We start from the raw sequence: 24931 nt of genomic DNA, 5'->3' as shown, positions 1-24931 counted from the left end.
GCTAAGATCAAGTGTAGTATCTGTTCTTATCAGTTTAATATCTGATACGTCCCCTATCTGGGGACCATATATTAAATGGATTTTTAGAACAGGGAGATGGAAAAAGAGCTTGCTCTGTCCACTCCACGCATTGACCTGGTATTGCAGTACCTCCAGGAACGGTGCACCCCTTCTTAACCCAGTTTCCAAAAGCAGAACTCAATTCACCTGATTCATATTAGCCCGATTTAATGAATTGGAAGAAAGCATACGTCTTCATATGCACCTCAATTTGGCCCATTCACTTTTCACACTTCCTCCTTTTGTTTTTTATCTTTCACACTTTTGACTTTCTTTATTCATCCAAATAGCAAACTCATCACCACTCAACCTGACCAACTCGGCTATGTCCCCGTGCTGCAGTTCTCTGTCTTATCTAGATCATTTGCAATTGAATGGAATAGATCCCTTTTGGACAAAGTGGATTCACCTGCTGCTGCAGTGACCACAGGTGTGATAACATCTAGAATTGGCATCTGGTGCGATCTCTCCGCTTCCACTCCAAAGAAAGTTACCTGTTTATTCCTATCATGCATTGGTTTTTGGGGTTTTCTTTGAGTAATGATGATCTCTTTAGTAGTCTGTTGGCGCCCTCTCCTGGAGGAATAGTTTGCTTGCTCTTGGACATTCTAAAAGAGAGGTCATGATAGACATTGAGCTTCTGAGCTCAATTGGGGACAGTCATGGGTGATGAATGTTTGCAACCTACTGCGAAGCCTCATACCGCAATATAAGGAACGTCAAATACTAAGAAAGGGCGGCCTATGAAAGAATTACTACTTTCAATAAGTACACTTAAACGGCTAATTGGGAATAGAAAAACTGTAAAAAGCCCTCTGAGAAAGCCCCCCTCTAACCTTTGATAGTAAGCTTTTCTGTAGTCTGCCTGTTGATGTATTTTCCGTTTGAACTGTGCACAACATGAAGAGACGGAACACTGGCGGCTTGTCACAATGCCCCCCGATGACATCACAATAGCGCTGCTGCCTAGAAAACAAGCTGCGCAGAAGAAGTTGTTCTTTGGGTGGGAGGGTGGGCTAGTGGAAGGAGGGGGCAATCTCTTTTTTTCCCGGGTGGTAGGGGGATGACAGGAGAAGGGAAGCGGGTGGTGAGAAAGGTACAGAGGGCAGGGTTTGGGGGCTGGGAAGGAAAGGGAAAAGATTAGGGTTTGGGGATGATGAAAGGGCTTTCTACGGGTAAGGATGGCAAAGGGTGGCAGTGACGGAAAGTCAGGCAACCTGTCCTGTCCGTCTTTTTGTATCGTGAATTGGAAAGACTGCAAGGGGGAGGGGAGTTGCTTGCGCCCTAAAGGAGGAGTTATTCAGATTCATTGCAGTGGGCGGCGGCTGCAAAACGCACCATTCTTCTTGTTTTGGCTCTGCAAAGCAGCCTTTTCAAGGGTTGGCTTGGGTGACAAAATGTCTTGTGTAGGCGTGGGTTTGTCTCCCTCTCGCTCTCTCTCCCTAAGATGTGTCCGGCATAGGCCAGGGTGCCACTCGAGGCCCAAACCAATTCTGGTTATCGCTTCTCGGCCTTTTGGCTAAGATCAAGTGTAGTATCTGTTCTTATCAGTTTAATATCTGATACGTCCCCTATCTGGGGACCATATATTAAATGGATTTTTAGAACAGGGAGATGGAAAAAGAGCTTGCTCTGTCCACTCCACGCATTGACCTGGTATTGCAGTACCTCCAGGAACGGTGCACCCCTTCTTAACCCAGTTTCCAAAAGCAGAACTCAATTCACCTGATTCATATTAGCCCGATTTAATGAATTGGAAGAAAGCATACGTCTTCATATGCACCTCAATTTGGCCCATTCACTTTTCACACTTCCTCCTTTTGTTTTTTATCTTTCACACTTTTGACTTTCTTTATTCATCCAAATAGCAAACTCATCACCACTCAACCTGACCAACTCGGCTATGTCCCCGTGCTGCAGTTCTCTGTCTTATCTAGATCATTTGCAATTGAATGGAATAGATCCCTTTTGGACAAAGTGGATTCACCTGCTGCTGCAGTGACCACAGGTGTGATAACATCTAGAATTGGCATCTGGTGCGATCTCTCCGCTTCCACTCCAAAGAAAGTTACCTGTTTATTCCTATCATGCATTGGTTTTTGGGGTTTTCTTTGAGTAATGATGATCTCTTTAGTAGTCTGTTGGCGCCCTCTCCTGGAGGAATAGTTTGCTTGCTCTTGGACATTCTAAAAGAGAGGTCATGATAGACATTGAGCTTCTGAGCTCAATTGGGGACAGTCATGGGTGATGAATGTTTGCAACCTACTGCGAAGCCTCATACCGCAATATAAGGAACGTCAAATACTAAGAAAGGGCGGCCTATGAAAGAATTACTACTTTCAATAAGTACACTTAAACGGCTAATTGGGAATAGAAAAACTGTAAAAAGCCCTCTGAGAAAGCCCCCCTCTAACCTTTGATAGTAAGCTTTTCTGTAGTCTGCCTGTTGATGTATTTTCCGTTTGAACTGTGCACAACATGAAGAGACGGAACACTGGCGGCTTGTCACAATGCCCCCCGATGACATCACAATAGCGCTGCTGCCTAGAAAACAAGCTGCGCAGAAGAAGTTGTTCTTTGGGTGGGAGGGTGGGCTAGTGGAAGGAGGGGGCAATCTCTTTTTTTCCCGGGTGGTAGGGGGATGACAGGAGAAGGGAAGCGGGTGGTGAGAAAGGTACAGAGGGCAGGGTTTGGGGGCTGGGAAGGAAAGGGAAAAGATTAGGGTTTGGGGATGATGAAAGGGCTTTCTACGGGTAAGGATGGCAAAGGGTGGCAGTGACGGAAAGTCAGGCAACCTGTCCTGTCCGTCTTTTTGTATCGTGAATTGGAAAGACTGCAAGGGGGAGGGGAGTTGCTTGCGCCCTAAAGGAGGAGTTATTCAGATTCATTGCAGTGGGCGGCGGCTGCAAAACGCACCATTCTTCTTGTTTTGGCTCTGCAAAGCAGCCTTTTCAAGGGTTGGCTTGGGTGACAAAATGTCTTGTGTAGGCGTGGGTTTGTCTCCCTCTCGCTCTCTCTCCCTAAGATGTGTCCGGCATAGGCCAGGGTGCCACTCGAGGCCCAAACCAATTCTGGTTATCGCTTCTCGGCCTTTTGGCTAAGATCAAGTGTAGTATCTGTTCTTATCAGTTTAATATCTGATACGTCCCCTATCTGGGGACCATATATTAAATGGATTTTTAGAACAGGGAGATGGAAAAAGAGCTTGCTCTGTCCACTCCACGCATTGACCTGGTATTGCAGTACCTCCAGGAACGGTGCACCCCTTCTTAACCCAGTTTCCAAAAGCAGAACTCAATTCACCTGATTCATATTAGCCCGATTTAATGAATTGGAAGAAAGCATACGTCTTCATATGCACCTCAATTTGGCCCATTCACTTTTCACACTTCCTCCTTTTGTTTTTTATCTTTCACACTTTTGACTTTCTTTATTCATCCAAATAGCAAACTCATCACCACTCAACCTGACCAACTCGGCTATGTCCCCGTGCTGCAGTTCTCTGTCTTATCTAGATCATTTGCAATTGAATGGAATAGATCCCTTTTGGACAAAGTGGATTCACCTGCTGCTGCAGTGACCACAGGTGTGATAACATCTAGAATTGGCATCTGGTGCGATCTCTCCGCTTCCACTCCAAAGAAAGTTACCTGTTTATTCCTATCATGCATTGGTTTTTGGGGTTTTCTTTGAGTAATGATGATCTCTTTAGTAGTCTGTTGGCGCCCTCTCCTGGAGGAATAGTTTGCTTGCTCTTGGACATTCTAAAAGAGAGGTCATGATAGACATTGAGCTTCTGAGCTCAATTGGGGACAGTCATGGGTGATGAATGTTTGCAACCTACTGCGAAGCCTCATACCGCAATATAAGGAACGTCAAATACTAAGAAAGGGCGGCCTATGAAAGAATTACTACTTTCAATAAGTACACTTAAACGGCTAATTGGGAATAGAAAAACTGTAAAAAGCCCTCTGAGAAAGCCCCCCTCTAACCTTTGATAGTAAGCTTTTCTGTAGTCTGCCTGTTGATGTATTTTCCGTTTGAACTGTGCACAACATGAAGAGACGGAACACTGGCGGCTTGTCACAATGCCCCCCGATGACATCACAATAGCGCTGCTGCCTAGAAAACAAGCTGCGCAGAAGAAGTTGTTCTTTGGGTGGGAGGGTGGGCTAGTGGAAGGAGGGGGCAATCTCTTTTTTTCCCGGGTGGTAGGGGGATGACAGGAGAAGGGAAGCGGGTGGTGAGAAAGGTACAGAGGGCAGGGTTTGGGGGCTGGGAAGGAAAGGGAAAAGATTAGGGTTTGGGGATGATGAAAGGGCTTTCTACGGGTAAGGATGGCAAAGGGTGGCAGTGACGGAAAGTCAGGCAACCTGTCCTGTCCGTCTTTTTGTATCGTGAATTGGAAAGACTGCAAGGGGGAGGGGAGTTGCTTGCGCCCTAAAGGAGGAGTTATTCAGATTCATTGCAGTGGGCGGCGGCTGCAAAACGCACCATTCTTCTTGTTTTGGCTCTGCAAAGCAGCCTTTTCAAGGGTTGGCTTGGGTGACAAAATGTCTTGTGTAGGCGTGGGTTTGTCTCCCTCTCGCTCTCTCTCCCTAAGATGTGTCCGGCATAGGCCAGGGTGCCACTCGAGGCCCAAACCAATTCTGGTTATCGCTTCTCGGCCTTTTGGCTAAGATCAAGTGTAGTATCTGTTCTTATCAGTTTAATATCTGATACGTCCCCTATCTGGGGACCATATATTAAATGGATTTTTAGAACAGGGAGATGGAAAAAGAGCTTGCTCTGTCCACTCCACGCATTGACCTGGTATTGCAGTACCTCCAGGAACGGTGCACCCCTTCTTAACCCAGTTTCCAAAAGCAGAACTCAATTCACCTGATTCATATTAGCCCGATTTAATGAATTGGAAGAAAGCATACGTCTTCATATGCACCTCAATTTGGCCCATTCACTTTTCACACTTCCTCCTTTTGTTTTTTATCTTTCACACTTTTGACTTTCTTTATTCATCCAAATAGCAAACTCATCACCACTCAACCTGACCAACTCGGCTATGTCCCCGTGCTGCAGTTCTCTGTCTTATCTAGATCATTTGCAATTGAATGGAATAGATCCCTTTTGGACAAAGTGGATTCACCTGCTGCTGCAGTGACCACAGGTGTGATAACATCTAGAATTGGCATCTGGTGCGATCTCTCCGCTTCCACTCCAAAGAAAGTTACCTGTTTATTCCTATCATGCATTGGTTTTTGGGGTTTTCTTTGAGTAATGATGATCTCTTTAGTAGTCTGTTGGCGCCCTCTCCTGGAGGAATAGTTTGCTTGCTCTTGGACATTCTAAAAGAGAGGTCATGATAGACATTGAGCTTCTGAGCTCAATTGGGGACAGTCATGGGTGATGAATGTTTGCAACCTACTGCGAAGCCTCATACCGCAATATAAGGAACGTCAAATACTAAGAAAGGGCGGCCTATGAAAGAATTACTACTTTCAATAAGTACACTTAAACGGCTAATTGGGAATAGAAAAACTGTAAAAAGCCCTCTGAGAAAGCCCCCCTCTAACCTTTGATAGTAAGCTTTTCTGTAGTCTGCCTGTTGATGTATTTTCCGTTTGAACTGTGCACAACATGAAGAGACGGAACACTGGCGGCTTGTCACAATGCCCCCCGATGACATCACAATAGCGCTGCTGCCTAGAAAACAAGCTGCGCAGAAGAAGTTGTTCTTTGGGTGGGAGGGTGGGCTAGTGGAAGGAGGGGGCAATCTCTTTTTTTCCCGGGTGGTAGGGGGATGACAGGAGAAGGGAAGCGGGTGGTGAGAAAGGTACAGAGGGCAGGGTTTGGGGGCTGGGAAGGAAAGGGAAAAGATTAGGGTTTGGGGATGATGAAAGGGCTTTCTACGGGTAAGGATGGCAAAGGGTGGCAGTGACGGAAAGTCAGGCAACCTGTCCTGTCCGTCTTTTTGTATCGTGAATTGGAAAGACTGCAAGGGGGAGGGGAGTTGCTTGCGCCCTAAAGGAGGAGTTATTCAGATTCATTGCAGTGGGCGGCGGCTGCAAAACGCACCATTCTTCTTGTTTTGGCTCTGCAAAGCAGCCTTTTCAAGGGTTGGCTTGGGTGACAAAATGTCTTGTGTAGGCGTGGGTTTGTCTCCCTCTCGCTCTCTCTCCCTAAGATGTGTCCGGCATAGGCCAGGGTGCCACTCGAGGCCCAAACCAATTCTGGTTATCGCTTCTCGGCCTTTTGGCTAAGATCAAGTGTAGTATCTGTTCTTATCAGTTTAATATCTGATACGTCCCCTATCTGGGGACCATATATTAAATGGATTTTTAGAACAGGGAGATGGAAAAAGAGCTTGCTCTGTCCACTCCACGCATTGACCTGGTATTGCAGTACCTCCAGGAACGGTGCACCCCTTCTTAACCCAGTTTCCAAAAGCAGAACTCAATTCACCTGATTCATATTAGCCCGATTTAATGAATTGGAAGAAAGCATACGTCTTCATATGCACCTCAATTTGGCCCATTCACTTTTCACACTTCCTCCTTTTGTTTTTTATCTTTCACACTTTTGACTTTCTTTATTCATCCAAATAGCAAACTCATCACCACTCAACCTGACCAACTCGGCTATGTCCCCGTGCTGCAGTTCTCTGTCTTATCTAGATCATTTGCAATTGAATGGAATAGATCCCTTTTGGACAAAGTGGATTCACCTGCTGCTGCAGTGACCACAGGTGTGATAACATCTAGAATTGGCATCTGGTGCGATCTCTCCGCTTCCACTCCAAAGAAAGTTACCTGTTTATTCCTATCATGCATTGGTTTTTGGGGTTTTCTTTGAGTAATGATGATCTCTTTAGTAGTCTGTTGGCGCCCTCTCCTGGAGGAATAGTTTGCTTGCTCTTGGACATTCTAAAAGAGAGGTCATGATAGACATTGAGCTTCTGAGCTCAATTGGGGACAGTCATGGGTGATGAATGTTTGCAACCTACTGCGAAGCCTCATACCGCAATATAAGGAACGTCAAATACTAAGAAAGGGCGGCCTATGAAAGAATTACTACTTTCAATAAGTACACTTAAACGGCTAATTGGGAATAGAAAAACTGTAAAAAGCCCTCTGAGAAAGCCCCCCTCTAACCTTTGATAGTAAGCTTTTCTGTAGTCTGCCTGTTGATGTATTTTCCGTTTGAACTGTGCACAACATGAAGAGACGGAACACTGGCGGCTTGTCACAATGCCCCCCGATGACATCACAATAGCGCTGCTGCCTAGAAAACAAGCTGCGCAGAAGAAAGTTGTTCTTTGGGTGGGAGGGTGGCTAGTGGAAGGAGGGGGCAATCTCTTTTTTTCCCGGGTGGTAGGGGGATGACAGGAGAAGGGAAGCGGGTTGGTGAGAAAGGTACAGAGGGCAGGGTTTGGGGGCTGGGAAGGAAAGGGAAAAGATTAGGGTTTGGGGATGATGAAAGGGCTTTCTACGGGTAAGGATGGCAAAGGGTGGCAGTGACGGAAAGTCAGGCAACCTGTCCTGTCCGTCTTTTTGTATCGTGAATTGGAAAGACTGCAAGGGGGAGGGGAGTTGCTTGCGCCCTAAAGGAGGAGTTATTCAGATTCATTGCAGTGGGCGGCGGCTGCAAAACGCACCATTCTTCTTGTTTTGGCTCTGCAAAGCAGCCTTTTCAAGGGTTGGCTTGGGTGACAAAATGTCTTGTGTAGGCGTGGGTTTGTCTCCCTCTCGCTCTCTCTCCCTAAGATGTGTCCGGCATAGGCCAGGGTGCCACTCGAGGCCCAAACCAATTCTGGTTATCGCTTCTCGGCCTTTTGGCTAAGATCAAGTGTAGTATCTGTTCTTATCAGTTTAATATCTGATACGTCCCCTATCTGGGGACCATATATTAAATGGATTTTTAGAACAGGGAGATGGAAAAAGAGCTTGCTCTGTCCACTCCACGCATTGACCTGGTATTGCAGTACCTCCAGGAACGGTGCACCCCTTCTTAACCCAGTTTCCAAAAGCAGAACTCAATTCACCTGATTCATATTAGCCCGATTTAATGAATTGGAAGAAAGCATACGTCTTCATATGCACCTCAATTTGGCCCATTCACTTTTCACACTTCCTCCTTTTGTTTTTTATCTTTCACACTTTTGACTTTCTTTATTCATCCAAATAGCAAACTCATCACCACTCAACCTGACCAACTCGGCTATGTCCCCGTGCTGCAGTTCTCTGTCTTATCTAGATCATTTGCATTGAATGGAATAGATCCCTTTTGGACAAAGTGGATTCACCTGCTGCTGCAGTGACCACAGGTGTGATAACATCTAGAATTGGCATCTGGTGCGATCTCTCCGCTTCCACTCCAAAGAAAGTTACCTGTTTATTCCTATCATGCATTGGTTTTTGGGGTTTTCTTTGAGTAATGATGATCTCTTTAGTAGTCTGTTGGCGCCCTCTCCTGGAGGAATAGTTTGCTTGCTCTTGGACATTCTAAAAGAGAGGTCATGATAGACATTGAGCTTCTGAGCTCAATTGGGGACAGTCATGGGTGATGAATGTTTGCAACCTACTGCGAAGCCTCATACCGCAATATAAGGAACGTCAAATACTAAGAAAGGGCGGCCTATGAAAGAATTACTACTTTCAATAAGTACACTTAAACGGCTAATTGGGAATAGAAAAACTGTAAAAAGCCCTCTGAGAAAGCCCCCCTCTAACCTTTGATAGTAAGCTTTTCTGTAGTCTGCCTGTTGATGTATTTTCCGTTTGAACTGTGCACAACATGAAGAGACGGAACACTGGCGGCTTGTCACAATGCCCCCCGATGACATCACAATAGCGCTGCTGCCTAGAAAACAAGCTGCGCAGAAGAAGTTGTTCTTTGGGTGGGAGGGTGGGCTAGTGGAAGGAGGGGGCAATCTCTTTTTTTCCCGGGTGGTAGGGGGATGACAGGAGAAGGGAAGCGGGTGGTGAGAAAGGTACAGAGGGCAGGGTTTGGGGGCTGGGAAGGAAAGGGAAAAGATTAGGGTTTGGGGATGATGAAAGGGCTTTCTACGGGTAAGGATGGCAAAGGGTGGCAGTGACGGAAAGTCAGGCAACCTGTCCTGTCCGTCTTTTTGTATCGTGAATTGGAAAGACTGCAAGGGGGAGGGGAGTTGCTTGCGCCCTAAAGGAGGAGTTATTCAGATTCATTGCAGTGGGCGGCGGCTGCAAAACGCACCATTCTTCTTGTTTTGGCTCTGCAAAGCAGCCTTTTCAAGGGTTGGCTTGGGTGACAAAATGTCTTGTGTAGGCGTGGGTTTGTCTCCCTCTCGCTCTCTCTCCCTAAGATGTGTCCGGCATAGGCCAGGGTGCCACTCGAGGCCCAAACCAATTCTGGTTATCGCTTCTCGGCCTTTTGGCTAAGATCAAGTGTAGTATCTGTTCTTATCAGTTTAATATCTGATACGTCCCCTATCTGGGGACCATATATTAAATGGATTTTTAGAACAGGGAGATGGAAAAAGAGCTTGCTCTGTCCACTCCACGCATTGACCTGGTATTGCAGTACCTCCAGGAACGGTGCACCCCTTCTTAACCCAGTTTCCAAAAGCAGAACTCAATTCACCTGATTCATATTAGCCCGATTTAATGAATTGGAAGAAAGCATACGTCTTCATATGCACCTCAATTTGGCCCATTCACTTTTCACACTTCCTCCTTTTGTTTTTTATCTTTCACACTTTTGACTTTCTTTATTCATCCAAATAGCAAACTCATCACCACTCAACCTGACCAACTCGGCTATGTCCCCGTGCTGCAGTTCTCTGTCTTATCTAGATCATTTGCAATTGAATGGAATAGATCCCTTTTGGACAAAGTGGATTCACCTGCTGCTGCAGTGACCACAGGTGTGATAACATCTAGAATTGGCATCTGGTGCGATCTCTCCGCTTCCACTCCAAAGAAAGTTACCTGTTTATTCCTATCATGCATTGGTTTTTGGGGTTTTCTTTGAGTAATGATGATCTCTTTAGTAGTCTGTTGGCGCCCTCTCCTGGAGGAATAGTTTGCTTGCTCTTGGACATTCTAAAAGAGAGGTCATGATAGACATTGAGCTTCTGAGCTCAATTGGGGACAGTCATGGGTGATGAATGTTTGCAACCTACTGCGAAGCCTCATACCGCAATATAAGGAACGTCAAATACTAAGAAAGGGCGGCCTATGAAAGAATTACTACTTTCAATAAGTACACTTAAACGGCTAATTGGGAATAGAAAAACTGTAAAAAGCCCTCTGAGAAAGCCCCCCTCTAACCTTTGATAGTAAGCTTTTCTGTAGTCTGCCTGTTGATGTATTTTCCGTTTGAACTGTGCACAACATGAAGAGACGGAACACTGGCGGCTTGTCACAATGCCCCCCGATGACATCACAATAGCGCTGCTGCCTAGAAAACAAGCTGCGCAGAAGAAGTTGTTCTTTGGGTGGGAGGGTGGGCTAGTGGAAGGAGGGGGCAATCTCTTTTTTTCCCGGGTGGTAGGGGGATGACAGGAGAAGGGAAGCGGGTGGTGAGAAAGGTACAGAGGGCAGGGTTTGGGGGCTGGGAAGGAAAGGGAAAAGATTAGGGTTTGGGGATGATGAAAGGGCTTTCTACGGGTAAGGATGGCAAAGGGTGGCAGTGACGGAAAGTCAGGCAACCTGTCCTGTCCGTCTTTTTGTATCGTGAATTGGAAAGACTGCAAGGGGGAGGGGAGTTGCTTGCGCCCTAAAGGAGGAGTTATTCAGATTCATTGCAGTGGGCGGCGGCTGCAAAACGCACCATTCTTCTTGTTTTGGCTCTGCAAAGCAGCCTTTTCAAGGGTTGGCTTGGGTGACAAAATGTCTTGTGTAGGCGTGGGTTTGTCTCCCTCTCGCTCTCTCTCCCTAAGATGTGTCCGGCATAGGCCAGGGTGCCACTCGAGGCCCAAACCAATTCTGGTTATCGCTTCTCGGCCTTTTGGCTAAGATCAAGTGTAGTATCTGTTCTTATCAGTTTAATATCTGATACGTCCCCTATCTGGGGACCATATATTAAATGGATTTTTAGAACAGGGAGATGGAAAAAGAGCTTGCTCTGTCCACTCCACGCATTGACCTGGTATTGCAGTACCTCCAGGAACGGTGCACCCCTTCTTAACCCAGTTTCCAAAAGCAGAACTCAATTCACCTGATTCATATTAGCCCGATTTAATGAATTGGAAGAAAGCATACGTCTTCATATGCACCTCAATTTGGCCCATTCACTTTTCACACTTCCTCCTTTTGTTTTTTATCTTTCACACTTTTGACTTTCTTTATTCATCCAAATAGCAAACTCATCACCACTCAACCTGACCAACTCGGCTATGTCCCCGTGCTGCAGTTCTCTGTCTTATCTAGATCATTTGCAATTGAATGGAATAGATCCCTTTTGGACAAAGTGGATTCACCTGCTGCTGCAGTGACCACAGGTGTGATAACATCTAGAATTGGCATCTGGTGCGATCTCTCCGCTTCCACTCCAAAGAAAGTTACCTGTTTATTCCTATCATGCATTGGTTTTTGGGGTTTTCTTTGAGTAATGATGATCTCTTTAGTAGTCTGTTGGCGCCCTCTCCTGGAGGAATAGTTTGCTTGCTCTTGGACATTCTAAAAGAGAGGTCATGATAGACATTGAGCTTCTGAGCTCAATTGGGGACAGTCATGGGTGATGAATGTTTGCAACCTACTGCGAAGCCTCATACCGCAATATAAGGAACGTCAAATACTAAGAAAGGGCGGCCTATGAAAGAATTACTACTTTCAATAAGTACACTTAAACGGCTAATTGGGAATAGAAAAACTGTAAAAAGCCCTCTGAGAAAGCCCCCCTCTAACCTTTGATAGTAAGCTTTTCTGTAGTCTGCCTGTTGATGTATTTTCCGTTTGAACTGTGCACAACATGAAGAGACGGAACACTGGCGGCTTGTCACAATGCCCCCCGATGACATCACAATAGCGCTGCTGCCTAGAAAACAAGCTGCGCAGAAGAAGTTGTTCTTTGGGTGGGAGGGTGGGCTAGTGGAAGGAGGGGGCAATCTCTTTTTTTCCCGGGTGGTAGGGGGATGACAGGAGAAGGGAAGCGGGTGGTGAGAAAGGTACAGAGGGCAGGGTTTGGGGGCTGGGAAGGAAAGGGAAAAGATTAGGGTTTGGGGATGATGAAAGGGCTTTCTACGGGTAAGGATGGCAAAGGGTGGCAGTGACGGAAAGTCAGGCAACCTGTCCTGTCCGTCTTTTTGTATCGTGAATTGGAAAGACTGCAAGGGGGAGGGGAGTTGCTTGCGCCCTAAAGGAGGAGTTATTCAGATTCATTGCAGTGGGCGGCGGCTGCAAAACGCACCATTCTTCTTGTTTTGGCTCTGCAAAGCAGCCTTTTCAAGGGTTGGCTTGGGTGACAAAATGTCTTGTGTAGGCGTGGGTTTGTCTCCCTCTCGCTCTCTCTCCCTAAGATGTGTCCGGCATAGGCCAGGGTGCCACTCGAGGCCCAAACCAATTCTGGTTATCGCTTCTCGGCCTTTTGGCTAAGATCAAGTGTAGTATCTGTTCTTATCAGTTTAATATCTGATACGTCCCCTATCTGGGGACCATATATTAAATGGATTTTTAGAACAGGGAGATGGAAAAAGAGCTTGCTCTGTCCACTCCACGCATTGACCTGGTATTGCAGTACCTCCAGGAACGGTGCACCCCTTCTTAACCCAGTTTCCAAAAGCAGAACTCAATTCACCTGATTCATATTAGCCCGATTTAATGAATTGGAAGAAAGCATACGTCTTCATATGCACCTCAATTTGGCCCATTCACTTTTCACACTTCCTCCTTTTGTTTTTTATCTTTCACACTTTTGACTTTCTTTATTCATCCAAATAGCAAACTCATCACCACTCAACCTGACCAACTCGGCTATGTCCCCGTGCTGCAGTTCTCTGTCTTATCTAGATCATTTGCAATTGAATGGAATAGATCCCTTTTGGACAAAGTGGATTCACCTGCTGCTGCAGTGACCACAGGTGTGATAACATCTAGAATTGGCATCTGGTGCGATCTCTCCGCTTCCACTCCAAAGAAAGTTACCTGTTTATTCCTATCATGCATTGGTTTTTGGGGTTTTCTTTGAGTAATGATGATCTCTTTAGTAGTCTGTTGGCGCCCTCTCCTGGAGGAATAGTTTGCTTGCTCTTGGACATTCTAAAAGAGAGGTCATGATAGACATTGAGCTTCTGAGCTCAATTGGGGACAGTCATGGGTGATGAATGTTTGCAACCTACTGCGAAGCCTCATACCGCAATATAAGGAACGTCAAATACTAAGAAAGGGCGGCCTATGAAAGAATTACTACTTTCAATAAGTACACTTAAACGGCTAATTGGGAATAGAAAAACTGTAAAAAGCCCTCTGAGAAAGCCCCCCTCTAACCTTTGATAGTAAGCTTTTCTGTAGTCTGCCTGTTGATGTATTTTCCGTTTGAACTGTGCACAACATGAAGAGACGGAACACTGGCGGCTTGTCACAATGCCCCCCGATGACATCACAATAGCGCTGCTGCCTAGAAAACAAGCTGCGCAGAAGAAGTTGTTCTTTGGGTGGGAGGGTGGGCTAGTGGAAGGAGGGGGCAATCTCTTTTTTTCCCGGGTGGTAGGGGGATGACAGGAGAAGGGAAGCGGGTGGTGAGAAAGGTACAGAGGGCAGGGTTTGGGGGCTGGGAAGGAAAGGGAAAAGATTAGGGTTTGGGGATGATGAAAGGGCTTTCTACGGGTAAGGATGGCAAAGGGTGGCAGTGACGGAAAGTCAGGCAACCTGTCCTGTCCGTCTTTTTGTATCGTGAATTGGAAAGACTGCAAGGGGGAGGGGAGTTGCTTGCGCCCTAAAGGAGGAGTTATTCAGATTCATTGCAGTGGGCGGCGGCTGCAAAACGCACCATTCTTCTTGTTTTGGCTCTGCAAAGCAGCCTTTTCAAGGGTTGGCTTGGGTGACAAAATGTCTTGTGTAGGCGTGGGTTTGTCTCCCTCTCGCTCTCTCTCCCTAAGATGTGTCCGGCATAGGCCAGGGTGCCACTCGAGGCCCAAACCAATTCTGGTTATCGCTTCTCGGCCTTTTGGCTAAGATCAAGTGTAGTATCTGTTCTTATCAGTTTAATATCTGATACGTCCCCTATCTGGGGACCATATATTAAATGGATTTTTAGAACAGGGAGATGGAAAAAGAGCTTGCTCTGTCCACTCCACGCATTGACCTGGTATTGCAGTACCTCCAGGAACGGTGCACCCCTTCTTAACCCAGTTTCCAAAAGCAGAACTCAATTCACCTGATTCATATTAGCCCGATTTAATGAATTGGAAGAAAGCATACGTCTTCATATGCACCTCAATTTGGCCCATTCACTTTTCACACTTCCTCCTTTTGTTTTTTATCTTTCACACTTTTGACTTTCTTTATTCATCCAAATAGCAAACTCATCACCACTCAACCTGACCAACTCGGCTATGTCCCCGTGCTGCAGTTCTCTGTCTTATCTAGATCATTTGCAATTGAATGGAATAGATCCCTTTTGGACAAAGTGGATTCACCTGCTGCTGCAGTGACCACAGGTGTGATAACATCTAGAATTGGCATCTGGTGCGATCTCTCCGCTTCCACTCCAAAGAAAGTTACCTGTTTATTCCTATCATGCATTGGTTTTTGGGGTTTTCTTTGAGTAATGATGATCTCTTTAGTAGTCTGTTGGCGCCCTCTCCTGGAGGAATAGTTTGCTTGCTCTTGGACATTCTAAAAGAGAGGTCATGATAGACATTGAGCTTCTGAGCTCAATTGGGGACAGTCATGGGTGATGAATGTTTGCAACCTACTGCGAAGCCTCATACCGCAATATAAGGAACGTCAAATACTAAGAAAGGGCGGCCTATGAAAGAATTACTACTTTCAATAAGTACACTTAAACGGCTAATTGGGAATAGAAAAACTGTAAAAAGCCCTCTGAGAAAGCCCCCCTCTAACCTTTGATAGTAAGCTTTTCTGTAGTCTGCCTGTTGATGTATTTTCCGTTTGAACTGTGCACAACATGAAGAGACGGAACACTGGCGGCTTGTCACAATGCCCCCCGATGACATCACAATAGCGCTGCTGCCTAGAAAACAAGCTGCGCAGAAGAAGTTGTTCTTTGGGTGGGAGGGTGGGCTAGTGGAAGGAGGGGGCAATCTCTTTTTTTCCCGGGTGGTAGGGGGATGACAGGAGAAGGGAAGCGGGTGGTGAGAAAGGTACAGAGGGCAGGGTTTGGGGGCTGGGAAGGAAAGGGAAAAGATTAGGGTTTGGGGATGATGAAAGGGCTTTCTACGGGTAAGGATGGCAAAGGGTGGCAGTGACGGAAAGTCAGGCAACCTGTCCTGTCCGTCTTTTTGTATCGTGAATTGGAAAGACTGCAAGGGGGAGGGGAGTTGCTTGCGCCCTAAAGGAGGAGTTATTCAGATTCATTGCAGTGGGCGGCGGCTGCAAAACGCACCATTCTTCTTGTTTTGGCTCTGCAAAGCAGCCTTTTCAAGGGTTGGCTTGGGTGACAAAATGTCTTGTGTAGGCGTGGGTTTGTCTCCCTCTCGCTCTCTCTCCCTAAGATGTGTCCGGCATAGGCCAGGGTGCCACTCGAGGCCCAAACCAATTCTGGTTATCGCTTCTCGGCCTTTTGGCTAAGATCAAGTGTAGTATCTGTTCTTATCAGTTTAATATCTGATACGTCCCCTATCTGGGGACCATATATTAAATGGATTTTTAGAACAGGGAGATGGAAAAAGAGCTTGCTCTGTCCACTCCACGCATTGACCTGGTATTGCAGTACCTCCAGGAACGGTGCACCCCTTCTTAACCCAGTTTCCAAAAGCAGAACTCAATTCACCTGATTCATATTAGCCCGATTTAATGAATTGGAAGAAAGCATACGTCTTCATATGCACCTCAATTTGGCCCATTCACTTTTCACACTTCCTCCTTTTGTTTTTTATCTTTCACACTTTTGACTTTCTTTATTCATCCAAATAGCAAACTCATCACCACTCAACCTGACCAACTCGGCTATGTCCCCGTGCTGCAGTTCTCTGTCTTATCTAGATCATTTGCAATTGAATGGAATAGATCCCTTTTGGACAAAGTGGATTCACCTGCTGCTGCAGTGACCACAGGTGTGATAACATCTAGAATTGGCATCTGGTGCGATCTCTCCGCTTCCACTCCAAAGAAAGTTACCTGTTTATTCCTATCATGCATTGGTTTTTGGGGTTTTCTTTGAGTAATGATGATCTCTTTAGTAGTCTGTTGGCGCCCTCTCCTGGAGGAATAGTTTGCTTGCTCTTGGACATTCTAAAAGAGAGGTCATGATAGACATTGAGCTTCTGAGCTCAATTGGGGACAGTCATGGGTGATGAATGTTTGCAACCTACTGCGAAGCCTCATACCGCAATATAAGGAACGTCAAATACTAAGAAAGGGCGGCCTATGAAAGAATTACTACTTTCAATAAGTACACTTAAACGGCTAATTGGGAATAGAAAAACTGTAAAAAGCCCTCTGAGAAAGCCCCCCTCTAACCTTTGATAGTAAGCTTTTCTGTAGTCTGCCTGTTGATGTATTTTCCGTTTGAACTGTGCACAACATGAAGAGACGGAACACTGGCGGCTTGTCACAATGCCCCCCGATGACATCACAATAGCGCTGCTGCCTAGAAAACAAGCTGCGCAGAAGAAGTTGTTCTTTGGGTGGGAGGGTGGGCTAGTGGAAGGAGGGGGCAATCTCTTTTTTTCCCGGGTGGTAGGGGGATGACAGGAGAAGGGAAGCGGGTGGTGAGAAAGGTACAGAGGGCAGGGTTTGGGGGCTGGGAAGGAAAGGGAAAAGATTAGGGTTTGGGGATGATGAAAGGGCTTTCTACGGGTAAGGATGGCAAAGGGTGGCAGTGACGGAAAGTCAGGCAACCTGTCCTGTCCGTCTTTTTGTATCGTGAATTGGAAAGACTGCAAGGGGGAGGGGAGTTGCTTGCGCCCTAAAGGAGGAGTTATTCAGATTCATTGCAGTGGGCGGCGGCTGCAAAACGCACCATTCTTCTTGTTTTGGCTCTGCAAAGCAGCCTTTTCAAGGGTTGGCTTGGGTGACAAAATGTCTTGTGTAGGCGTGGGTTTGTCTCCCTCTCGCTCTCTCTCCCTAAGATGTGTCCGGCATAGGCCAGGGTGCCACTCGAGGCCCAAACCAATTCTGGTTATCGCTTCTCGGCCTTTTGGCTAAGATCAAGTGTAGTATCTGTTCTTATCAGTTTAATATCTGATACGTCCCCTATCTGGGGACCATATATTAAATGGATTTTTAGAACAGGGAGATGGAAAAAGAGCTTGCTCTGTCCACTCCACGCATTGACCTGGTATTGCAGTACCTCCAGGAACGGTGCACCCCTTCTTAACCCAGTTTCCAAAAGCAGAACTCAATTCACCTGATTCATATTAGCCCGATTTAATGAATTGGAAGAAAGCATACGTCTTCATATGCACCTCAATTTGGCCCATTCACTTTTCACACTTCCTCCTTTTGTTTTTTATCTTTCACACTTTTGACTTTCTTTATTCATCCAAATAGCAAACTCATCACCACTCAACCTGACCAACTCGGCTATGTCCCCGTGCTGCAGTTCTCTGTCTTATCTAGATCATTTGCAATTGAATGGAATAGATCCCTTTTGGACAAAGTGGATTCACCTGCTGCTGCAGTGACCACAGGTGTGATAACATCTAGAATTGGCATCTGGTGCGATCTCTCCGCTTCCACTCCAAAGAAAGTTACCTGTTTATTCCTATCATGCATTGGTTTTTGGGGTTTTCTTTGAGTAATGATGATCTCTTTAGTAGTCTGTTGGCGCCCTCTCCTGGAGGAATAGTTTGCTTGCTCTTGGACATTCTAAAAGAGAGGTCATGATAGACATTGAGCTTCTGAGCTCAATTGGGGACAGTCATGGGTGATGAATGTTTGCAACCTACTGCGAAGCCTCATACCGCAATATAAGGAACGTCAAATACTAAGAAAGGGCGGCCTATGAAAGAATTACTACTTTCAATAAGTACACTTAAACGGCTAATTGGGAATAGAAAAACTGTAAAAAGCCCTCTGAGAAAGCCCCCCTCTAACCTTTGATAGTAAGCTTTTCTGTAGTCTGCCTGTTGATGTATTTTCCGTTTGAACTGTGCACAACATGAAGAGACGGAACACTGGCGGCTTGTCACAATGCCCCCCGATGACATCACAATAGCGCTGCTGCCTAGAAAACAAGCTGCGCAGAAGAAGTTGTTCTTTGGGTGGGAGGGTGGGCTAGTGGAAGGAGGGGGCAATCTCTTTTTTTCCCGGGTGGTAGGGGGATGACAGGAGAAGGGAAGCGGGTGGTGAGAAAGGTACAGAGGGCAGGGTTTGGGGGCTGGGAAGGAAAGGGAAAAGATTAGGGTTTGGGGATGATGAAAGGGCTTTCTACGGGTAAGGATGGCAAAGGGTGGCAGTGACGGAAAGTCAGGCAACCTGTCCTGTCCGTCTTTTTGTATCGTGAATTGGAAAGACTGCAAGGGGGAGGGGAGTTGCTTGCGCCCTAAAGGAGGAGTTATTCAGATTCATTGCAGTGGGCGGCGGCTGCAAAACGCACCATTCTTCTTGTTTTGGCTCTGCAAAGCAGCCTTTTCAAGGGTTGGCTTGGGTGACAAAATGTCTTGTGTAGGCGTGGGTTTGTCTCCCTCTCGCTCTCTCTCCCTAAGATGTGTCCGGCATAGGCCAGGGTGCCACTCGAGGCCCAAACCAATTCTGGTTATCGCTTCTCGGCCTTTTGGCTAAGATCAAGTGTAGTATCTGTTCTTATCAGAACAAACTGAGCTAGCTACACTTGACGAGATACGATCAGGGAGACAAGCTCCGAAGCCCAGCCGAGACCGAAAGAGGGAGATCGGACGGAAGAAGAGCTTGGCAGAAAGAAGCAAGAAGACGAAGGCTCGGAGAAGACTTGGGGAGACCAGAGGAACTTCGAGGAGGAACACAGCGGGAGAAGACACCCGGAGAAGAATCCAAGATCCAGCTCCGGGAACTCAAGCAGGAACCAGCCATGGCAAGCAAGCCAGAGAAGGCAGCCAAGAAGGCTCAGGACCCAGGGACCTCCAGGAAGGCTCATCCAGAGGCTTCTTCGGCCCAAGAGGCCCCTACCTCCGATGCCAGCCAGCCGGAGGGAGCCCGGACGCCGCCTGAAAAGGCTCCAACCCTGGAGCCTTGGATGCGGCAGACGGTCGCCCTGAAGCTGAAGGCGGTGGATGGTAGGTTGCCGGACATGTCCAGCGACGTGTTCTGCAAGAAGATGATTCTGGATCAGGGCTTCTCCAGGGCGGAAACCCTGAGTGTTCAGACCTTCATGACTGGCATTTTTCTGGTAACCTTTGCCACGGTGAATGCCTGCAGGAGATACTGGGAGGCGATGAACGCAGCGATGCCGGACTCCCCTTTTCATTCTTTTTTAGGATCCTGTCCTATACAGAGGGATGAGAAGAGGATCACGGTCTCCATGCGGAACCCGCACACCCCAGGAAGAGACATCTCCACGTTCCTGGGACGTCTCTGCACAGTGGTGAGGGAGCCAGCCCACATCTTTAACGGCAACGGATTCTGGACGGGTAAGTGGTCAGTAACCGTTCGACTCTACAGGGAACCAGCATCCGAGGATGGTCTCCAGCACCTGCCCCCGACATTCTCTCTGGGAAACTCCTTTGGTCTCATCTACTACCCGGACATGCCACACAACTGCAGGAAATGTGGCGGGAAAGGGCATTCGATGAAGACCTGCAAGGAGGACGCCTGCAGGGTTTGCCGGGTGACAGGACACAGCTCCAAGGACTGCCCAAAGAAGAAGACTTGCAACCTATGTGGACAGGCGGACCACCTTTACAAGGACTGCCCACAGCGGGAGAAATCCTGGGCAAGGGTTGCCGCGGCGACCCAGTATCGGGTAGTCACAGCTTCGTCGACCAAGGCAGCTACGACCAAGGCCACAGAGGCCAAGGACAAGGTGGCCAAGAACCCAGCGACCGTGGCTCCAGCCGATGCCCCAGCAGCCACGGAGTCCAGGGAAAAGAAGGGTAAGAAAACTGTTGCCCCCTCCCTGGTCCCCCCCCCTGTCACCCCTGTCCAAACCCCTCCCCCCCCGGCCAACCCTACTGAGGATTCCACTACCTCCACCTCATTTCCCTACTCCTCAGTTGGTCTCCTCACCCCCCCCCCAAAGCCCACTCTCCCTCCCCAGACCATGAGAGCAGAGAGCCTCAGCACTCTTGCACTTTTCACCGAGGAGGATTTTCCAGCTCTTGTCTCCTCAGGTACAGGCCAAAGGAAAAGGAAGGTGGAAGATAGTCCTGTCGCAGAACCTTCCAAGCTGTTCATTGTGGACCCCAATCCACCCCAGGAAGAGGAGGATGGCCTCCTCCCAGAACCGGACGTGTTGGAGCAGATGGTGGAGTCCCTTGTGGCCGAAGAAGAAATGGAGGAGTCGGAAGCCACTGAGGCACCATCCCTGCTCGATCAGCTAGAAGAAGAGGGTCTGCTGGAGATACCCTTACCAGCAGGTGCCAAAGAGGAAGAACCGCCCGACCGGAGTGGTAACTAAGGCACACCGCCTGCTCTAACTTTCTCTTTCCTCCAATGACTGCTAACATTAACATCTTTTCCATTAATGTTAGGAGCATCAGAGACAAGTTCCGACGTCAGACAATTTTTGCGTTCCTTAACACTCAGTCTAGTGATGTATTTTTCCTGCAGGAATGCTCCCTTCCCTCCTCTAGGTCCTTCAACCATCTGGCCAGGGAGTGGACCCATGGCCCATCCTACTGGTCTGGCGGGGGCGACTGTAGGTCCGCGGGGGTCGCCGTGCTGATCAGGGGAAGCGCCTTCACATTGGACTCTGTTCAGGAAATCGTCTGCGGCAGGTTACTGCTCGTGGATGGCACCTGGGCGGGAGAACCCGTCAGGTTCATCAATGTGTATGCTTCTCCTGTGAAGAGCGATCGACTGGAGCTCCTCCAAGCCCTGCGCCCTCAGCTCGCTACCGCCAGGACGGTAGTGATGGCCGGGGATTTCAACTGCCCGATTGAGGAGGATGGACGCAGTTCTGGAACGGCTGCCAAGTTGGACGTCACATCCAAACTGCTCATTGAGATGGTGACCGAAGCCTCTCTTGTGGACGTTGTTGGCTCCATCGGACACGGATCCGTGAACTATTCATGGTGCCGATCCGATGGCTCGCTGCGTTCCAGGATTGACTTTGTGTTTACCTCTCGGGCGGTTGGGCGGAGTGGGCACTCGATGGTCCCCTGCTTCTTCTCTGACCACAGAGCCATTCACTTTCAAGGTGTGCTGGGCCATGGCTTCCCCATTGGCCCGGGCTCCTGGAAGCTGAACTGCTCTCTGCTGGAAAAGGGTGAGATTCTGGAGGAGCTTAGAGCTGCCTACTCCATGTGGCGGGCCTACAAGGCGGGCTTCCAGTCTGTTTCTGACTGGTGGGAATACGTTAAACTCGAGTTCCGTTTCTTCTTTCAGGCAAAGAGTCAACAACAGGCGTGTCTGAAGAGGAGGGACTTCAGGAGACTCCAGCGTGAGCTGCGTTCCCTGCAGGACCTTCTTCGATGCGGCTGGGACGTGAGAGAGGAGCTGGAGGAGACTAAGAGGAGCCTGAAAAGGCACTTCGAGGAGGAGTCCGAGCGAATTGTCTTCCGTTCCAAAGTGGAGAACCTGGAGAAGGGTGAGAAATGTAACTCGTTCTTTTTCAGGAAACTCCACGCCGGTCACACGCCCATGAATGAACTACGAGACGAGAGTGGAAGCATACGACGCGGGAAAGAGAATGTGATGAAGGTCGTCAGCGACTTCTACAGCGAACTCTACGCCCGCAAGACTACTGACCCCGAGGCCGCCGATAAGTTCCTGTCAGGTATCACTAACCATCTTGACCCTGCAGACGCGGCGGCCATGGACGTTCCTCTGACGGTGGACGAGCTGCTCTCGGCCGCCAAATCCTTTAGTTCTGGCAGGACACCGGGCAGTGACGGCCTCCCAGCAGAGCTCTATGTAGCGCTGGGAGACCTAATCTGTCCGGACCTGTTAGGGCTGTATGAGGAGATGGTGGTGGAGGGCAGAATGCCTCCATCTCTGAGGGAAGGAATGGTCACGATCCTGTACAAGCGTAAAGGAGAGAGGTGCGACCTGAAGAATTGGCGTCCCATCACCCTTCTGAATGTCGACTACAAGATCCTGGCCAAGACGATGGCAAAGAGACTGAAGACGGTTATCGGACGGATCATCCACCCGGATCAGACCTGCGGCATCCCCGGACGTCGCATCGCAGACAGCCTGGCTCTCATGCGGGACACGGTCGAGTACATCAAAGCCCGCCGGGTGCACGCAGCCCTGATCTCGTTGGATCAGGAAAAGGCCTTCGACCGTGTTTCCCATGAGTTCCTGGGCAAAGCTCTGCACAGGTTAGGTTTGGGCAACATGTTTTGTTTGTATGTCCAACTAATGTATTTTGATATTCACAGCTCGGTGTTGGTAAACGGCTGGAAGACTGACCCCTTCCCGGTCCTCTCAGGGGTCAGACAAGGCTGTCCTCTGTCACCTCTTCTTTTTGTTTGTGTTATAGAACTCTTTGCAGAGGCTATCCGGCGGAATGGAGAGATCAGAGGGATCACCGCACCAGGACCAGAACGCTTCGAGGTCAAGTGCTCGCTCTACATGGACGACGTGACCGTCTTCTGCGCGGACCGGCGCTCAGTCGACACCCTCGTCCAGACCTGTGAGACCTTCGGACGGGCTTCGGGAGCCAAAGTCAACTGCGGGAAGTCGGAAGCCATGCTCTTCGGGGACTGGCAGCCGGCCTCTTCCGCCCCCTTCCCTTTCAGCATCCAGCCGGATTTCATCAAGGTTCTTGGAGTCTGGTTCGGGAAGGAAGGAGCAGCCCTCAAGTCCTGGGAGGAACGCTTGACCAAGATCACCCAACGGATCGGTCTGTGGAGCCTCAGACGCCTCACCTGTGAGGGCAAAGCACTGGTCCTGCGTAACGAGGTACTGCCCGTGCTGCAGTACACGGCCCAGGCCTGGCCCCCCCTTGCCACCGTGTGCAGGGCCATTACCAGGACGGTGTTTCGTTTTGTCTGGGGATCCAAGATGGACAGAGTAAAGCGGAGCATCATGTACAAGGATCCTCGCAAGGGTGGGAAGGGCGTACCCGATATCCCCACCCTCCTGCGATCCTCCTTCGTATGTGACTGCGTTCGCCGAACTCTGCGAGTCAAGAGAGGTTCCGCGGGTGGGTCCATGTCTCGCTTCTTCCTGCTCCCCCTTTGGAGACGGTTAGGCTGGGACAAGTGGGACAGCTCCTTCCCCTACAACTGGACGGCGCCATGGTTCTACGGAGACGTGGTTCGGTTTGTGAGGGAACACCAACTGGAGGGACTCAAGCCTGATTTGTGGAAGCCAAAGACTATCCACAAACTCATCAGAGCCAAGGACGAAATGGAGAACATTCCAGGACTTCATCACGACACACTGGAGACTGTTTGGACAAACGTGTCATCGGCTGGATTGACCAACGGGCACAAGGACTTGTCATGGATGGCGATACAGGGCGGACTGCCCGTCCGGTCATTCATGCACGCCCGGAACCTGTGCAAAACCCGGTACTGCCCAAGGTGCCCCTTCGTGGAGGAAACATCGCTGCACGCCTTTTGGGACTGCCGTTTCGCACAGCGCCTGTTGGTTGCCCTGGAGGATGACCTGAGGAACTCCGTCCCCAGAGGGAGCCTATCGTACCATTCCGTACTTTATGGACTCTTCCCTGGGACTCACACCGTTGGAGCCATCCAGGAGGCTTGGCGCCTTATGAACTGCTTTAAGGACGCTATTTGGGTCGCCAGGAACCGGCTCATCTTGAAGAGGGAGAGGATGTCTATCCAGGATTGCCGCAGGCTGATCCACAGCCTGCTCAGAGACTATTCCATCATGGACAGTCCGGACGACAGCGCCGAGGAGGAGGTTTAGACCTCTTCCATGCCCCCTCCCTCCTTTTCCCGTTATGTGCGTCTTTCAATAAAGCTTCGGGCCTGTGATTTCCCCACCCTATCCCCATTTTCCCCTACCCCCATCCCCCAATCGCCGGTTCGTCGTTATTTATTGTCTAACTTTTTCTTTCAGCTTGAGTGTTATGGATAAGCATAGGAGCGTGATGTATAGTTTAGTGCGTCGTACTCTATGGCTATGTAAGAAGGATTGTATATTTCTGTGTGTACGGGGCTGCGGCACTGTACACGGTTTGTTACCTTTTTGTGAGTAGTGCATGATAATAAAGATGCTGTTAAATCAAAAAATCTGTTCTTATCAGTTTAATATCTGATACGTCCCCTATCTGGGGACCATATATTAAATGGATTTTTAGAACAGGGAGATGGAAAAAGAGCTTGCTCTGTCCACTCCACGCATTGACCTGGTATTGCAGTACCTCCAGGAACGGTGCACCCCTTCTTAACCCAGTTTCCAAAAGCAGAACTCAATTCACCTGATTCATATTAGCCCGATTTAATGAATTGGAAGAAAGCATACGTCTTCATATGCACCTCAATTTGGCCCATTCACTTTTCACACTTCCTCCTTTTGTTTTTTATCTTTCACACTTTTGACTTTCTTTATTCATCCAAATAGCAAACTCATCACCACTCAACCTGACCAACTCGGCTATGTCCCCGTGCTGCAGTTCTCTGTCTTATCTAGATCATTTGCAATTGAATGGAATAGATCCC

General features: G+C 48.4%; 11 non-coding genes and 3 pseudogenes across 11 annotated transcripts; all 14 read left to right on the top strand.

Moving 5' to 3' along the window:
• LOC142284045 (U2 spliceosomal RNA) lies at positions 1 to 172 on the top strand (annotated as a pseudogene; the record flags this gene model as incomplete).
• Positions 173 to 1559: 1387 nt separating this feature from the next.
• Positions 1560 to 1750, top strand: LOC142284044 (U2 spliceosomal RNA). The gene has a single exon (XR_012745612.1). It is a non-coding gene; the product is annotated as a U2 spliceosomal RNA (small nuclear RNA).
• A 1387-nt stretch (positions 1751 to 3137) lies between these two features.
• On the top strand, positions 3138 to 3328 carry LOC142284042 (U2 spliceosomal RNA). Its single transcript, XR_012745611.1, has one exon. It is a non-coding gene; the product is annotated as a U2 spliceosomal RNA (small nuclear RNA).
• A 1387-nt stretch (positions 3329 to 4715) lies between these two features.
• Positions 4716 to 4906, top strand: LOC142284041 (U2 spliceosomal RNA). The gene has a single exon (XR_012745610.1). It is a non-coding gene; the product is annotated as a U2 spliceosomal RNA (small nuclear RNA).
• A 1387-nt stretch (positions 4907 to 6293) lies between these two features.
• LOC142284039 (U2 spliceosomal RNA) lies at positions 6294 to 6484 on the top strand. The gene has a single exon (XR_012745608.1). It is a non-coding gene; the product is annotated as a U2 spliceosomal RNA (small nuclear RNA).
• Positions 6485 to 7872: 1388 nt separating this feature from the next.
• Positions 7873 to 8063, top strand: LOC142284038 (U2 spliceosomal RNA). The gene has a single exon (XR_012745607.1). It is a non-coding gene; the product is annotated as a U2 spliceosomal RNA (small nuclear RNA).
• Positions 8064 to 9449: 1386 nt separating this feature from the next.
• On the top strand, positions 9450 to 9640 carry LOC142284037 (U2 spliceosomal RNA). The gene has a single exon (XR_012745606.1). It is a non-coding gene; the product is annotated as a U2 spliceosomal RNA (small nuclear RNA).
• Positions 9641 to 11027: 1387 nt separating this feature from the next.
• LOC142284036 (U2 spliceosomal RNA) lies at positions 11028 to 11218 on the top strand. Its single transcript, XR_012745605.1, has one exon. It is a non-coding gene; the product is annotated as a U2 spliceosomal RNA (small nuclear RNA).
• A 1387-nt stretch (positions 11219 to 12605) lies between these two features.
• Positions 12606 to 12796, top strand: LOC142284035 (U2 spliceosomal RNA). The gene has a single exon (XR_012745604.1). It is a non-coding gene; the product is annotated as a U2 spliceosomal RNA (small nuclear RNA).
• Positions 12797 to 14183: 1387 nt separating this feature from the next.
• On the top strand, positions 14184 to 14374 carry LOC142284034 (U2 spliceosomal RNA). The gene has a single exon (XR_012745603.1). It is a non-coding gene; the product is annotated as a U2 spliceosomal RNA (small nuclear RNA).
• Positions 14375 to 15761: 1387 nt separating this feature from the next.
• Positions 15762 to 15952, top strand: LOC142284033 (U2 spliceosomal RNA). Its single transcript, XR_012745602.1, has one exon. It is a non-coding gene; the product is annotated as a U2 spliceosomal RNA (small nuclear RNA).
• A 1387-nt stretch (positions 15953 to 17339) lies between these two features.
• On the top strand, positions 17340 to 17530 carry LOC142284032 (U2 spliceosomal RNA). Its single transcript, XR_012745601.1, has one exon. It is a non-coding gene; the product is annotated as a U2 spliceosomal RNA (small nuclear RNA).
• Positions 17531 to 18917: 1387 nt separating this feature from the next.
• LOC142284071 (U2 spliceosomal RNA) lies at positions 18918 to 19021 on the top strand (annotated as a pseudogene).
• Positions 19022 to 24450: 5429 nt separating this feature from the next.
• On the top strand, positions 24451 to 24655 carry LOC142284046 (U2 spliceosomal RNA; annotated as a pseudogene).
• Positions 24656 to 24931: the final 276 nt, after the last annotated feature.

This window comes from Anomaloglossus baeobatrachus, unplaced genomic scaffold, assembly GCF_048569485.1.
Source record: "Anomaloglossus baeobatrachus isolate aAnoBae1 unplaced genomic scaffold, aAnoBae1.hap1 Scaffold_562, whole genome shotgun sequence".
NCBI classification, from domain to species: Eukaryota; Metazoa; Chordata; class Amphibia; order Anura; family Aromobatidae; genus Anomaloglossus; species Anomaloglossus baeobatrachus.
The sequence above is the reverse complement of the archived record's forward strand: the minus strand, read 5'-3'. Positions and strand labels throughout refer to the sequence as shown.